The sequence below is a fragment of the Falco biarmicus genome, chromosome 4 (genome assembly GCF_023638135.1).
Source record: "Falco biarmicus isolate bFalBia1 chromosome 4, bFalBia1.pri, whole genome shotgun sequence".
Lineage (NCBI taxonomy): Eukaryota > Metazoa > Chordata > Aves > Falconiformes > Falconidae > Falco > Falco biarmicus.
In genome coordinates, this window is record NC_079291.1 from 44210807 (window position 1) to 44225103 (window position 14297).

Consider the following 14297-nt stretch of genomic DNA (forward strand, 5'->3'; position numbering starts at 1 on the left):
CGCTTCCCTAAAGACCATCTGCTTTGTCAAAACCCCAGCAGCACATTTTTTCTGCTTGTTTCCTTGTTTCTAACCGGTTGAGGCAGCTGGAAGCTATAAGTGTTCTTTTTTGTGTGCTTTCTGCATGAGCCAGTATTTTGCAAAAGTCCGGACAACCTGTATTAAGCATGTTTTAAGCTGGACAATATTTTGCAATATGGATAGCAAAAAATATTCCAAAGCAGTCATACATAAACATGATTGTTAAATATGATTTTTTTTCTTAAATTCCTAGTTTAATCATGCAGCAGTTTTGGAAAAATTCCATGCCAGGTGTCATCTAAACCCCACTTTGTTTTCCTGCCTTTCACAATCTCTTACAATAGCAATGTACTACAATTATTTGATCCTACAGGCTTTACAGACATGCTAAATGTAGCAATCTGAATTACTATCACATCCAGCAGAACTGCTTACAGTGCATACCTTTCAAGATATGTATTTTTCTTTAATCAAAACCCAAACCAGAACAAAATAAATATTTGTTGGTTTCAATTATTGATTTTTTACAAGTTGGGGGTTTTCTCAGGCTAAAATTCCATGTATTATTGTAGTTTTTTAGTAAATATTGGTTTCCAAAGAATAATGCTAGTTAAACAAAGAGATAATTATGTACCAGATGAAAAGCATGGGAATGGTTTTGAGTTTTTCCATTAAAGCTCTGGGGATTTTTGCTTGATCCTTAGCTAAGAAAGAAAGAAAAAGAAAATAAGGAGAAACAAATCCTGCTACAATGTATCTAACTGACTATCGGCCAGCATCTGACACACCCTGATTTTGCTCAATGCCTTGTATCCTCCATGGGTTTTCAAAGCATCATCAAATTTAAATTCCAAGGCATTGTCAGTACTTTCAGAACTGCTAAGTTTCCTGTTTAGAAATCCTTTATAATGTCCACAAACCTTCAGTGTCTATTTCTTGACTGACCTTCAAGCAATTTATTCTGTACATTGTAAGAGGATTCCTAATCAAAAGTAGTACAGGCTTTAGGGACTGACAAGTTTCTCCTAAAAAAGCCATCACCCACTGTTGCTGATATAGAGTGAACCGACCTCAAGCTTTTATTCATTCTTTCCTTGAATAGTTGTATGGCATGTAATGATATGCATGATGACTAATTTGCCTGTAACTATACCTTAGAGGACTGAACAACTAGATAAACAGAGAAGACAGCCATGTCACTGAAGTAGTACTGCTCTCTCCTGTGTCCTCCATAAAGAGCTAACACCAAATTTCATGAGATAGTCAACCTCCCTTACATGTCTAGAATGTCATCCCTTTACAGGGAACAGTTTACCATCTAGTTGGTATGGAGAAAGAAATGTAAACTCACAGCTGTCCAAAGTGAGATGCATAAATCCCACTGAATAATGGCAATAATAAAACATTAGCCCTGCAGAGATGCTACTTTTTCATGCAAACAATGAAAAAGGGAAATAATGTAGCTCAAAGGATATACTTTACTGTTGCTAAGTTGCACACAGAAGTTGTCATTACTTTGGTAGACGGGTACTGAGAAAGAGTTATTCTGTGTGAGATCAATGTCATAAATCTCAGATGACCCATGCTACCAACCCCCACCTGCACAGAAGCAATAGCAACAATTCTTCAGTGTAGCTACAAATAAAAGAGGAAAGCACTTTCCTAAGTAATTTTGGGAATGACCTGATTATTCAAACAATTTTAAGGTATTACCTAAAATAATTTTTGTATAAGTTGGTAGGAAAAGCACATAAAATCAGGTTGGAAGTACAAATTTAGTCTTTGTACGTTATACTTCTATGGTTAAAATAGTACAAAGACAGGAAATACAAATGTTTTTTTCCAGTAGCTGAGAGAAACCCAGGCCCTTTTCACAATGTAGCTCTTGACTGTACTATAGCTGAGCAGGAGAATGCACACACCCTGGCTTGGAAAATTACTGATAACATGGCATTGTTTCTGCAACCCGGTGTAGCTTCTCTGCACAACAGCGTTCTGCATCATATTGGTGGGCTAATTTGCTCTGCACTGGCTCACAGGGCTGCACGCAGCTCTGCAGATGTGCTCTGTGTTGCAACTGCTTCCTCCAAGTGAGCTCTATCTGCCCTGTGGATAAGCCTTCAGGTTCTAAGACTCTGCCTATTCTAGGATTTTACAGCTGGAGCATACTACAAATACTTAAAAGTTATTCATGATTGGTTATATTGGAACTTACATTTTCTGAGAAATCACACCACTTTGAAATCTTAATTTGTCCCAATTTAGAATGGGAACTGTTAAACATTTCCTAAGAAATGACATTCCAATAACAGTGTAATTTGGGAAACAAAGATCCACAGGATTTCCAAAAAGCAACAATTTCTTCTACAGCAGTGGAGCCTTGAAACCCGGGAGGTCCTTGTATTCCCTGGATCCCTGAGACGAGGAAGAGGCCATCATACAGGAGGAGATCTGACAGAATGGAAAACTGGCAGCTGACCTGTCTAGCGGAGAGCTATCAAAAGTTATCTGTATTCCATTATAAGGCTTGCTGAGATAAGCTTTCATGAAACGTTTCACTCCCAATGAACCAGCAACTTCTGACAGAAAACATGCCAGCAGAATGGCGTTTCCAAAGAGATGCATTCATAGCCGAATGACACAATGATAAAAACATCTCAATCTTGGCTGCGCTAGCTGATCAGCATTAGTTCAGTGCTATAAGTCTCAGCCTCCTCATATAACAATCTTTGAGTCACTTTCTGTTCTCCTAATTGCTGACTGCACTCCCTCAGTAACACCACATGTGAGCACTCGTAATGCAGCACGTAGTCCTTGTTAATGCATTCATGCTTGGATAGAGGAAATCTCTTTGGAAAGAGATTTTTGCCTTCTACTTTGAAGGCTTATAGTTAAAAACAGATCGCCAGACTGCCCAGAAACTCTCCTGATCAAACCACCTTGACAAGGGGTCTCTCTCGTTCCACGGGGCCCCTATATCATGGTAGTGGGAACAGCACACAAGTGATGAGGGAAGATGTCTCTTGAGCAACTCTGGAGTTACATTTTGGAAGGCCCTACTGTTTTCTCAAGCTTTCATGCAGAAAGTCTTCTACTAAAAGGAGGTGTGCTTGAGATACATCACACTAACGTGCATTTGGGCTACCATGAACTGTGGAGCAGGATCCCCTGCTGGACATAAATAATGTTTATAAATAAATGTCATCTAGTGCAAGAGATACCTAACCATTCCATGTTAACTGCTGTATTTCCTTCCATGCATTGTTTCTAATGGCTAAAGGACAACTTCAAACCTAACCTATTGTCTCTCATTACACGAGTAGCAGAAACTATCACTTACTAGTAAAACTGCCTCAGATTTTCCCATTATAAAATCTGGTTTGAGTTATTTATACTTTTGCCAGTTTCTGACTGTTTGGACCAATACATGCTCAGGTAGGTTTTTGCCTCTGGCAGCGGTCTTTGGAAAGAAGCACAGAGGCCATACAAAAAGCTATATACTGTATGCAAAGAATGTGACAAATTAATTTACATCAGCAGTCTTAATTCTGGCATTTCCTAAGTCACTAAAGTTTTATTTTGCAGCCTTAATAAAAGCTTTGGGTTTGTATATGCTTATGTGTTAAATATTTGGTATAAAATAAATCACTGGTAGGTTACTATCTATCAAAATTCCATGGCCCCTGCAAATACAGATTGGACTAAAATGTATCAGCTACTACTCTTGGAACATCAAAGAGCCCTGAGGGAAAAGTGATGGTGGTTAAAGAAAATATTTTTCAAAGCTATTAAGATTGAAAAATGAGGAAAAGGTCTTGGATCCACTAAAAAGAATGGTAAAGCACCCAGAGCTACAAATAGTGTCAGGATTTCGTGCAGAAAACCAAAGCCGAAAAAACCACAACCAAACCCTAGAAAACCTGCAGTTAGCTGGGTGCAAGACTGGGTTCTTTATCTTTAGAAGTCTTCAAATCACAAAACCAATGTTTTTCCAAACCAAAAAATACTTGGCTTAGTACAGAGTGTGTGTGTAGAGGTTTTTGACCTGTGTTATAAAAAATAACAGACTTAGAGATCTAACGTTCACTTCCAAAACTTCTGAAACAGGGCTTGTCAATATGGAAATAGGACAACATGGTCCTGTTTATATCTTACTTTAGTTGCTGGATTTGGTTAAGATTAGTCTTCTTGAAACCTGAAAAAAAGCAACCATGTTTGAAATTATATACTTAATGTTTTGAAAAGCTTTTGGCAATGTTCCTTCTTATCAATTTATGTTTAACAGAAACAATGACTATTTCAAGCACTGGCCAACAATGAAGAAATGAAATCTTAACCAAGGGAAGTGTTAGCTGTGAAATCTTTCAGTGAGTACTCCAGATGACAGACACATCAGGTATGAATCTGATAATGTTTCTACTTGGTTTCAAACAAGTGTAAAACCACTGTTAAAAATGAGGCCTTGGACCTGGAATTCAGAAATATAAAATCTTGAGTGTTGTCTATATTTCACTAATGCTGAAAAATATCACCATTCGGTCTTGAGGCTGCCAAAGAGAACAAAAAAGAAGACAGCTAGGTCCCAGATAGTTTTAATGTACACAACTTAATAGAAGTGTGATTTCAAAACAGCCAGGCTGCAGAGTTACAAGAAAGACGGGAACACATCTTGGTGCCTTTTGTCTTTAGGGTGAAAATGGGGAGAAAACTGCAGTTGTAATAATTGCTACGGCCACTTTTTTCCTTTTAGTTCATGAGAATTTTTAGTATTCCAGAGTAACAAGAGGAGAAACAGCACAGAAGCGATACCATGGAGCATTTATAGGTTTCCAGTTCTTTATCTTTGTTCATCCAAGAACAACTGAGGTTTTTCATATACAGCAAAAGGTTTTTCAGATGTACCCAAGGAAAGGGCATTGTCACAAACGGCTTCTGCAAAGCTAGGCAGCACAGTAGCACCTGACAATTTAGACTTGTGCATTCCTGTATGCAAGCTTAGAATTTTAAGAAAAGGGGGGTTATTCTTGGAAACATGACTACATTAAGGCTGTTTAAGATACTAAAAACTGTAGACTTGATCCTCATTTACCCCACGTGAAGAAGCTTTACTACAGATGCAAATGTGTTTTCCAACTTATTATAAAACTTCTTACAACAAACACCCCATATTTGCTTATCTCAGTGCCTTTCTATCAATAAGAAGAATTCAGTTTTCTCCTTAAGAGAGGAATTACACTCTTGCTGTATAAGAGAAAAGCAAATTAGCTTGGTTCCTAGCACAGAATTCTGCACAGTAACTCACAAGGTTCTTCACAATAATGCTCCAGTGTCTGGTGATATCTCAAATACCCTTTGTAAACAGTTTACATTGATCTTTGCTCCAAGCTGTGAGATGTTTATGGATCTTTTTTTCAGTATGGCTATTTGCCCACCATCAAGACCTTATTCTGGTAATCCTAAAAATAGGCTAGGATCAATTACAAAGACTTTTCCTCAACAATGTAGTTCTAAAATAAATTTAGAGCCTAAAATTTTGGCAAAAAAACACATAAACAGTCAAACTGGAAATGTTTCAGACACTGATTGATCAAGACCCAGCTGAGTTTATTCTACTTGAGATAGATTTTCATCAGATAGTCCAAGAAGAGTGTTTGTTTTGGCCTCTGTTTCTAGAAATAATATTAACCTGGCAAAAATGATGTTTCTATAAAGAAAAAGACCATTGAGCAGGCTAAATATCTGTGTCTTTCTTCTCATGTACTACACTAGTTTCACTTACATCCTGTGTTTGCTCAGTATTTTCAGGAGCTGTGTTAGAGTTTCTGCGCTGTGGTTAAATCACCTATCTAGTTCTGTGAGGTACTTACCTGGCCAGAGTTTGTGAGAAGGTCACAGTCCAATGCAGGTACATTCAGAACACATGTAGGACCTGAAGAAGTGTTCCCTTCCCATTCTTCACCCATAAGGATTTGATTCACAGGACAGTTATGGTGCAGAATTCTAGGCATTTAGGCACAGTCTCATAGCTAATGGGACCCAAATATTTTTACAGTCTGAGGTGACATTCAGCTCTTTTTACATTTTTTAGGTGGCTTTAAATGCCTTTAACAACCTGATTACACATGTCCAGTGGCAGACTCAGGAAACCAACTCAGCTCTTCCAAACCCTTGATTAGGTCCTTCACCTCACTCTCCATTGCTTTATTAGAGACTTCTGTGCTCTTAAGGCAAAGAGCAGGCTTCCTTACCCTCTAGAAATGTTTGAGGCAGATACATTGGAGAATGTGAGACCCAGAGTTACTAGGGGAAAAGAAGACTATAAAAGAGATTAAAACTATGGGAATTTTCATTTTTAGTTGAATAAGATTACACTTTTCATTTCAGATGACCCTTATAGAGGAAAAGTGGTATATATTGTGGTCAACCAAGACTGTCTTCACTTTATGAGACAAGAACATATTCACAAAGTTGTAAATGTTTAAGAATTTTTTCTGGAGTATGTTCACATAAATGAGACGTTACTTTTGTATGTCTGTATCATAAGGCAAAGAATTAATTCTGCATAGGAAAGGAAAAGAAAACTGAGTACAGAAAAAAATTATGATTAAAGATGTTGCATTTGTTTCTGAAAGTCCTATTACCTTTACAACACTCCACCATCAGAACGAAGTGTTGCATTTGCTTTTCACAGTCTTCAAAAGTAACAAATCAAGCACATACTATGTACGTGACAATACTGACTGCTTCAAAGATCAGTGCATGACAGTTGCAGAATTTACTTGGAATGCACATTTGTATGTTCCAGGTTCACTTGTAATGTACGCTTTTCAACTTTTCTCTCTATCCAGCTGTCAGCTCAAGCTCAAGTTGAGCCAATGAAGATTTAAGAAAATACCTTCTTCCACATGCTTTCTTTCCATGCTGTGAACTGGGCATCATCTTTGACTCAGACATACATCCAGATCCTCTCAGATCAGCTATGTCTAGAGATTGCTGATTAATATTTTGCAGCACCTCTGAAATAGGTGCCCTCTTTCCATACGTCAAAGCTTGAAGCAAGGCTCTCCTTTCATACCCTTATCCTTGGTTTCCAGATGTGGTCTTTCCCTTCTCACTTATTCTTTCTTGCTCTGAAGATTATTTTCTAGGCCCAATACTTTTATTGTATCGCAGTGTCTGCATTCCTTAGCTGGCACTGGCTTCCCATTTGTATCAAACATATGCTGCTGATCTTCATTTTCAAGTCCCTCTACAGACTCTCCACATTCCACACCACCTCTCTTTCACTGTGGACTCTCATCAGCTCTCATCTCTCCTTTGCCCATTTATTAAAATTTACAAGAGCCTTTACATTTTATTCTTCACATCTGAAACTTCTAAAAAGCCTTTTTGTAAGTTTTTTTCAAATCCACGGACAATGTAGTACACATACTTGCTACTCCACTACTGCTACCAGTACTTCAAAAAGTCTCTGTCAGCTGGGGATAATCTAATGCTGCTGCAAAGGATTTTCATTTGAAAATGAGCAAAATACTGAAGACTGAAATGTGAAGAGTACATAAACAATTTGAACTATGTTCAGAGATAATCCAGGTGATTAGAATAGTGTTATTGAGGCTAAAAGGGAGCAGAAATAGAAACCTCAACATGAATGAATAAGAAAGCACAGTGTATAAATACCAAATACAGTGGACTGAACATGGGTATGGGACAAGCACTTCCTTAATTGCTTTGCTGAAATACAGCCATAAACCAAAACCACACCCCTTTTCCAGAAAATCCTGGACAAAATTGGTTAAGAGCCTGAAGTTATTTGTTAAGTCTATTTGAGAAAATAATCTGCTTATTTTCAGAGAAATGTTATCAGCCAAAAGATCTTTCATGCTTATTGTGGTTTTAGAGCAGAAGGAACAGTTGTCTCAAAGGCAAGCTACATTATTTGAAATACTTTCTGCAAAAATTTTACACCAAAAAACAAAGCCACATCCTGACTTAATGTGTCCTGCAAGAAACTCTTACAATTGCCACTGACATAGCTAGTACACAGGAACCCTAATCCCCAGGAAGAGAAAAGACTAGTAAAGCATATGATTCTGGCTGGAATACTTGAGCTGTTGAATGATTCTAACTTCCTTTGCTGGGTCAAAGCTGGCTTTTCCTTATTCTCATAGAAAGCTCTGTTGTGGTCAGCAGATGGTTACGTCACTACACAAAAGCACAAATGTTTGTTGGTAATTGGACACTCAAAGTATCATATCAGGAAAATATGACAGTATTTAATACATTAATTATAACTGTATTCTAAAAATATTATAAACCATACTTTGCCACTGTGTAGAGTAGGAACTTGAGTTATTTAATAGAAGGGGAAGTGAGAATTCACTTCCTCCTGCTAAAATTAAAAAAAAATGCTACCAAAGGAAGCACAATGCTATTGTCAAGTTCCTCTTTTACATTTTATTGATTCTATTAAATTCAAATAGACCTCATATTCAGCTTGTGTTTTATGAAAAACTGTATTGTCAACATTGTCTGGAAAACACTGTTAGCTTACTACGTCTATCGCATTAAAGCATTCATTGTCTTATGTTCTTGTGAATCATGTGAGATGCTAGTTTTGAATAGAAGTGATGCAACGATGTGTGGAGTGGTGTAATCTCTTTGCACAGTGGAAAGAAAGTCTCACCAAGAGAGAGACATGGCTCACAGACATTTGGTTGCAGTCCAGCACCTACTATAGGCCATAGGAAGCTGTAGAAAAAGAGAAAATAGAAAGGTCAAGGTCTCCAGATTCTTGATAGTAATATTCAGAGCTCAGCTGTACATTACCTGAGCAGGCTATGTACTAGCCTTCAGATAATCTTCAATTTTATGGAGGCAAATTTTTATGGACAATATGGAAATAAAAATGTTCCCTGGCAATCTTACACTTAATTGTCAGCAGCAGTGTAAACCATCAAGCATGAGCTGAGACCACTGCTGCAGTGTGTTAAGCTCTAGCATAGCTTTTCTTTTAGCATTCACCATATAAGATCGTGATAGGATGGAAACTGATGAATATTTATTTGTTTCATGATTGTCTTGTATCTTACACAAATCTAACATAATGTTCTGAGGTGGCCAAAACAGGGCCAAGCTCTCATGGTATGACAAAGCTCTTAGCCTCACATTTGTACTTTTTACATGTACATTACATGTACTTTTTCTGTAGACTTAACTTGCAGTGCTACGATATCTCTGGGTCTGGCTCACTGGGATCTGCCAGAAAGGACTGGCTGTGTACCTAAATTCCATCTGTTGGTTTCACATGCATGAGCTAATTTCATATGCACCTCCCTTTGAGGTGGAGCAAGAATATGAAATTCCTATCAGTTTTCTCCATCTGCTTCCATATTTAGTGTAAGGACTTGAAGCAAGTTCTGCTTCCTGCTTTGGCCCCTTATGAGCAGCAAGGGCCACACACCTAAAACCTATGTTACAGGAACTATCAGGATCTTCTGCTTTAGAAAAAAATAGGTCTGATGGCTACTTCTGAAGGTTTCCATCAGTACCTTCCAGCCAATGCTTACACTGATGGCAACAAGTGATTGTACAAAAACTCCTTCTCACTTCTTCACATCAGAAAATACAGCTAGTTTATAGTGCTACTTCCCTCATACTATCCCTCACCCTAATGCACATCATGACTGGCAAAATATAAATACGCTCTTAAGTGATGCAGGTATTTACTATAAACAGCAGAGAAATTTGCAGCCTGATATTGACACGCAACTTCAGAAAATCAAATGCATGTGCAAAAAGATGTAATCTAGAATTTGGTCTTGAAAACTACCCAATGATATGAAGAGTAAATACATACTCAGATTTTGGGGGTACTTTCTGACAAGCAAAAAGTACTGATAATTATCTCCATAAAGCTTTCTGCAAAATACTGTGAAAATTACAGGGGGTGGGTGGGAAGGGGGGGTGGGAGGGGTGGTAGTACAGATTTATTTTGAACCCTCAATAATAGAAAAAAAATATCTCGAAATAAAACTATGAGGTTGTTTTCAACTATTACTGTGTAGTTTCAAAGGCTTTCCATGGGCCTCCAGGCGATGGGGTAAATTTTAATATTCACGTGAACATAATGAAACAGTCAACATCTAGCAAGCAAATGAGAAAGTTTAACACTGGTACCACCAGAGGACCAACTTCAGAGCTGGCTCTCGCATGAGTTAACACAGGTTGACCTTTGGATGGAAGAAACTTCAAATGAACATTCTACCTGTGTAAATCATGCTTGCAACATTTTAACAAACAGGAAAAAAGTACATAGGGAAATAAATCACAGTGAAAAGAAGCGAGTAACAAAAGGGTTGAAGAGCTTGAAAGAAGCAAAATACATAATTAATTTACTTCTATTAATCCAGCCAGGCTATTCCAACTTCTTTTGTCTTCTAATGCCTTTTATATTCACTTCAGTAAGAAGCTTCAAAACCTTGCTCATATCAAGCTTAGTTTGTCATACATGTGAAATCTAACACATGGCATTAATAAAATCAAATGTCTAGTTTAAAATTATGCTTCTCATTAAGCTACCTTTTGTATATATTGCTCTGAGCAACAACTAAAAGCCTATCTTGTAAAGCTAAAGAAACAATGTTAATAATAAATGCTGACATTTTCAAATGAAGACCCTCAGGTTATCATTTTCTACTTAATAACAGACAGCATTCTGAATAAGTTAGATGTGATTTCAATATTCCATTTCACATTTACAGGTTTCCTTTCAAGGGTGCAGACAATTTCATTTTATCATAATATTAATAAAGCTAATAAATAAGATATGTTAGTCAGACTTTTCCTACCTCAGATGCAATTTGTGTTAGATGCTTAGCTCTCACAGTGAAAAAGTGGACCAACTAGAACAGATGATTTTAAAGAACAGAAAGGGATATATATCCACTATGTATAAACAGTCAGAAGAAATATGAATGTACACGGTGATATTTATGTGTAAGAGCCAGAAAACTTAGGCTCTGATCTAAAACTCATTGAACCCAGGGAAAAGGCTCCCTCAGGCATCTCTGGATTTTGAATCAAGGCCTTTGAAATTTTAACAGTATAAAGCCTGGACATGTAAATTTTTGCCTGAAAATATTCTACATGTAGAAATGGAAGACATTGACTTACCTGAGGCCCTACCACAGAGGGAAAGAAATGGAAATCCATCTTGAAAATCATCATGATGGGCAGAACTGTAGTAATTAAGCTTTGATCATAAACTTTTCAGAAGCACTTCTGTCCTAATTTCTTGCAGTTAAAAGTGTGAATCTGCTAGCTTCACTGCTGACATTTTCAGATAGACTTAGACCCTCTTCTTCAGCTTTTCGTCCAGGTTGAGGTTTTGTTTTGCATTTGGTTTTCCACTATAGGAACCAATGCATATAAGCTTTCCTATGAATAACTATGGAGAAAGAATTCTATTGTCAGATCTGAGTCACTGAAAGATGCCATCAAAAGCATAGAAGGGCAGATGGGCAGAAGGAAATTAATCTAGCCATAGCCGTACACCTGCTCTTCAGCATGTTGAGTTTTACCTTCTTCATTTGTTCTAATTTTAAATAATTGTATATGATGTACTCATTAACTAGCTTCTGTATTCAGTGCAGTTGTACTTAAAGTTGGTTTACTGTGATTTTTCAAAAGCCATTTTTGGTAATTTCTTCCATATAAACTCTCAAATAAGGGCTTTCCATCTTCCTCATAGGAAGTTTTATAGTTTACAGGTCTAGCACAGTACTGCACAATCACATAGGAATATAAAAAAAACCCCAACCCTAAACAGAATTAATTCTTATTGGAAAACATAAAACCTATAGTTGCTGCTTGCTTATCTCTAGATTTCTGCTTTTGGCCTTATTATCTAGGAAGATGCCAGAGACACAAATTTTTCCAGAATGCCCTGACAGCACAGTCTGATGTGGTGTTATGATTCACTTCACACTAACTGCAACTTCTTTGAGGTTTCTGGAAAAAGAAGTGTCTTGGTGAAATAAATTATCTGGTGTACCCCAGAGGATCATCCAGTCACAGTACCAAACATACAGTGTCTGCAGAGTACTACTTGAAAAGAGGATACTCTATCCTTAAGATATCACTTGCCTTAAACTGATGCTTTTTTATCCTATTCTGCAGTTTGTATCTATGCCTTTTCCTTCTATGTTCAAAGCCTTAATTGGTCCATCATTCTGAAAATTGTTTTGTTTAAATAACAAAACAAACAAACCTTTCAACTGTATGTTAGGTGTTATGCTACCACAAAAGATCTAATTAATATATTAATATTAATTTTCCTTTTTTTAACTTTTGGTGAGTGGCACAATGGCTTGGCAATATTTTATATATCTGCAGCCTTTCCACTCATAATGCTGAGGGCTAAGGGCTGATCCTGTAGGGTCTGGGCAGGTAAGATCCTGATTAGCGTAGTATCACATTTACCCTGTAAAGAAAATGAAGATCAGTTTCTAAAATCATGTCATTATCAGTGTATAAAGTGATGTCAATGAAACTTACGGGAGTGCATATATGGTAAAACATTAATTTTTGCTGATGAAATGCTCGTTTCCTGCGGCTAGAAACACATATATTTGTCCCTTTCAAAAACAGATGTCCTGCTTTAACTCTAAATTATCTGCTGCTTTATAGAAACTGATGTTACAATGAAATGCAATCCACAAGGACTATGGAGGTCAATACAGTTCCCTCTGAGGAGCTGAGAGATTATAATGACTGTATCTACCCAGTGATCTGCTCTCCCATGATAAGAACGCTTTGTAATTGCATGTGTTAGATCTTGAGTCCTGCAACTGCAGTGAAACACACGATTGTAATGTGGGTGGGGTGCATGTCTCTTCTTTCCATTAGAAAACGAAAAGCGTTTGGAGAAGAGTAGAATGGAGGGCTGGAATTCAGGGGCATGATTCTGTTGTACATTCATTTTAGCTGAGAGGACAAAACAAATTTGGAAGCATTACATACTTCCACCTGGTCTTGCCATAAACTTTGCCTCTCTCTAACATTAGGACACGCACTGTTAATCAAAGTCCCTATCTGCTCCAGCGTTTCCCTCACCACATTTCTTCCTTATGAATACATGATGGCCTCCACCCATCCCACTGGAGCACAATGCTCATGGTCCTGAATGCAGCCCAAAAACTTTCCAGATAGCATTCAGTATTTTCTGGGATTTCTATGATTTTCTCCTTGCTTTCTAGAGATGTGCCATTCTTATCAGCACTGTTCCTCATAGAGTTAACAGCCTATCTGTAACAGCCAGGTACAAGGAGAGCTGGCAAATACTGCCGTTCAACTTTCTAGGCCTTATTTCAGGATACTTGGAGAGGACAGGAGCAAATCTAGGTACAGAGAAACAAAGGCTTATTTGTACAAGCAGAATAGATTTTTTTTTACATTATCACAATAAATATCTTGGTCATGTATTTCAACAACAGCAAAGTAAGTGCGAAACCACTAGTGTAATCAGGGTGTGGCCATGTTACCGGTGGGTCACATATAGAAGTGAAAAAAGAGGTTTTGACAACAAAATGCACATCAAATATTATTCTTTTAATACATGCAGAGTGCTCACTGCAAAATGCTGATTTCAAAACTGACTTTGGGATAATTAAAAAAAAAATAATCATTGCCAACTGATCTTTTGAAATTACTTCTTTCCTTGGCACCACAATGATCTCAGAAGCCAGAAGGAGCAACTGCAAAGAAAGTCAGCAAAGACAATATGTACTATCTGTGGAATCTCAGACTCTCAAGTTGCTGAACTAATAACTTATTAACTATGCACATGATATTTCAAATGCTAAGTTGTTTGCCAAATATAGACTTAATTTCACATGCCTGGCCAAAGACACAGTTCTGACCTCAGCAAAGTCTCTGGTAAATTTTAGCCAGCTTCTCAGTGAAGTGACTTTTTTTTTTTTAAATAACATGAGCAGAATAACATACTATTCCCTAAATGCATTCTTAAATATGGCTGAGCTGTCTCAGCTGGAATTTTTCAAAGCAATTACCCCTCAAAGCATTGAAACATATTGGCTGTGCAAAACATGGTGGTAATTTAAAATGCTGCCATCCTTCTGCCACAATTATTTTGTCTCCAGCAGTGCTGGAGGAACAGAACATAGGTTTTCTTGGCTGCTTTGGAGCAAAACCTGGAGTTTTTAATATAAATTGCCTGTAAACACAAGATTAAGCTAAACTATCTGGTGACTTTT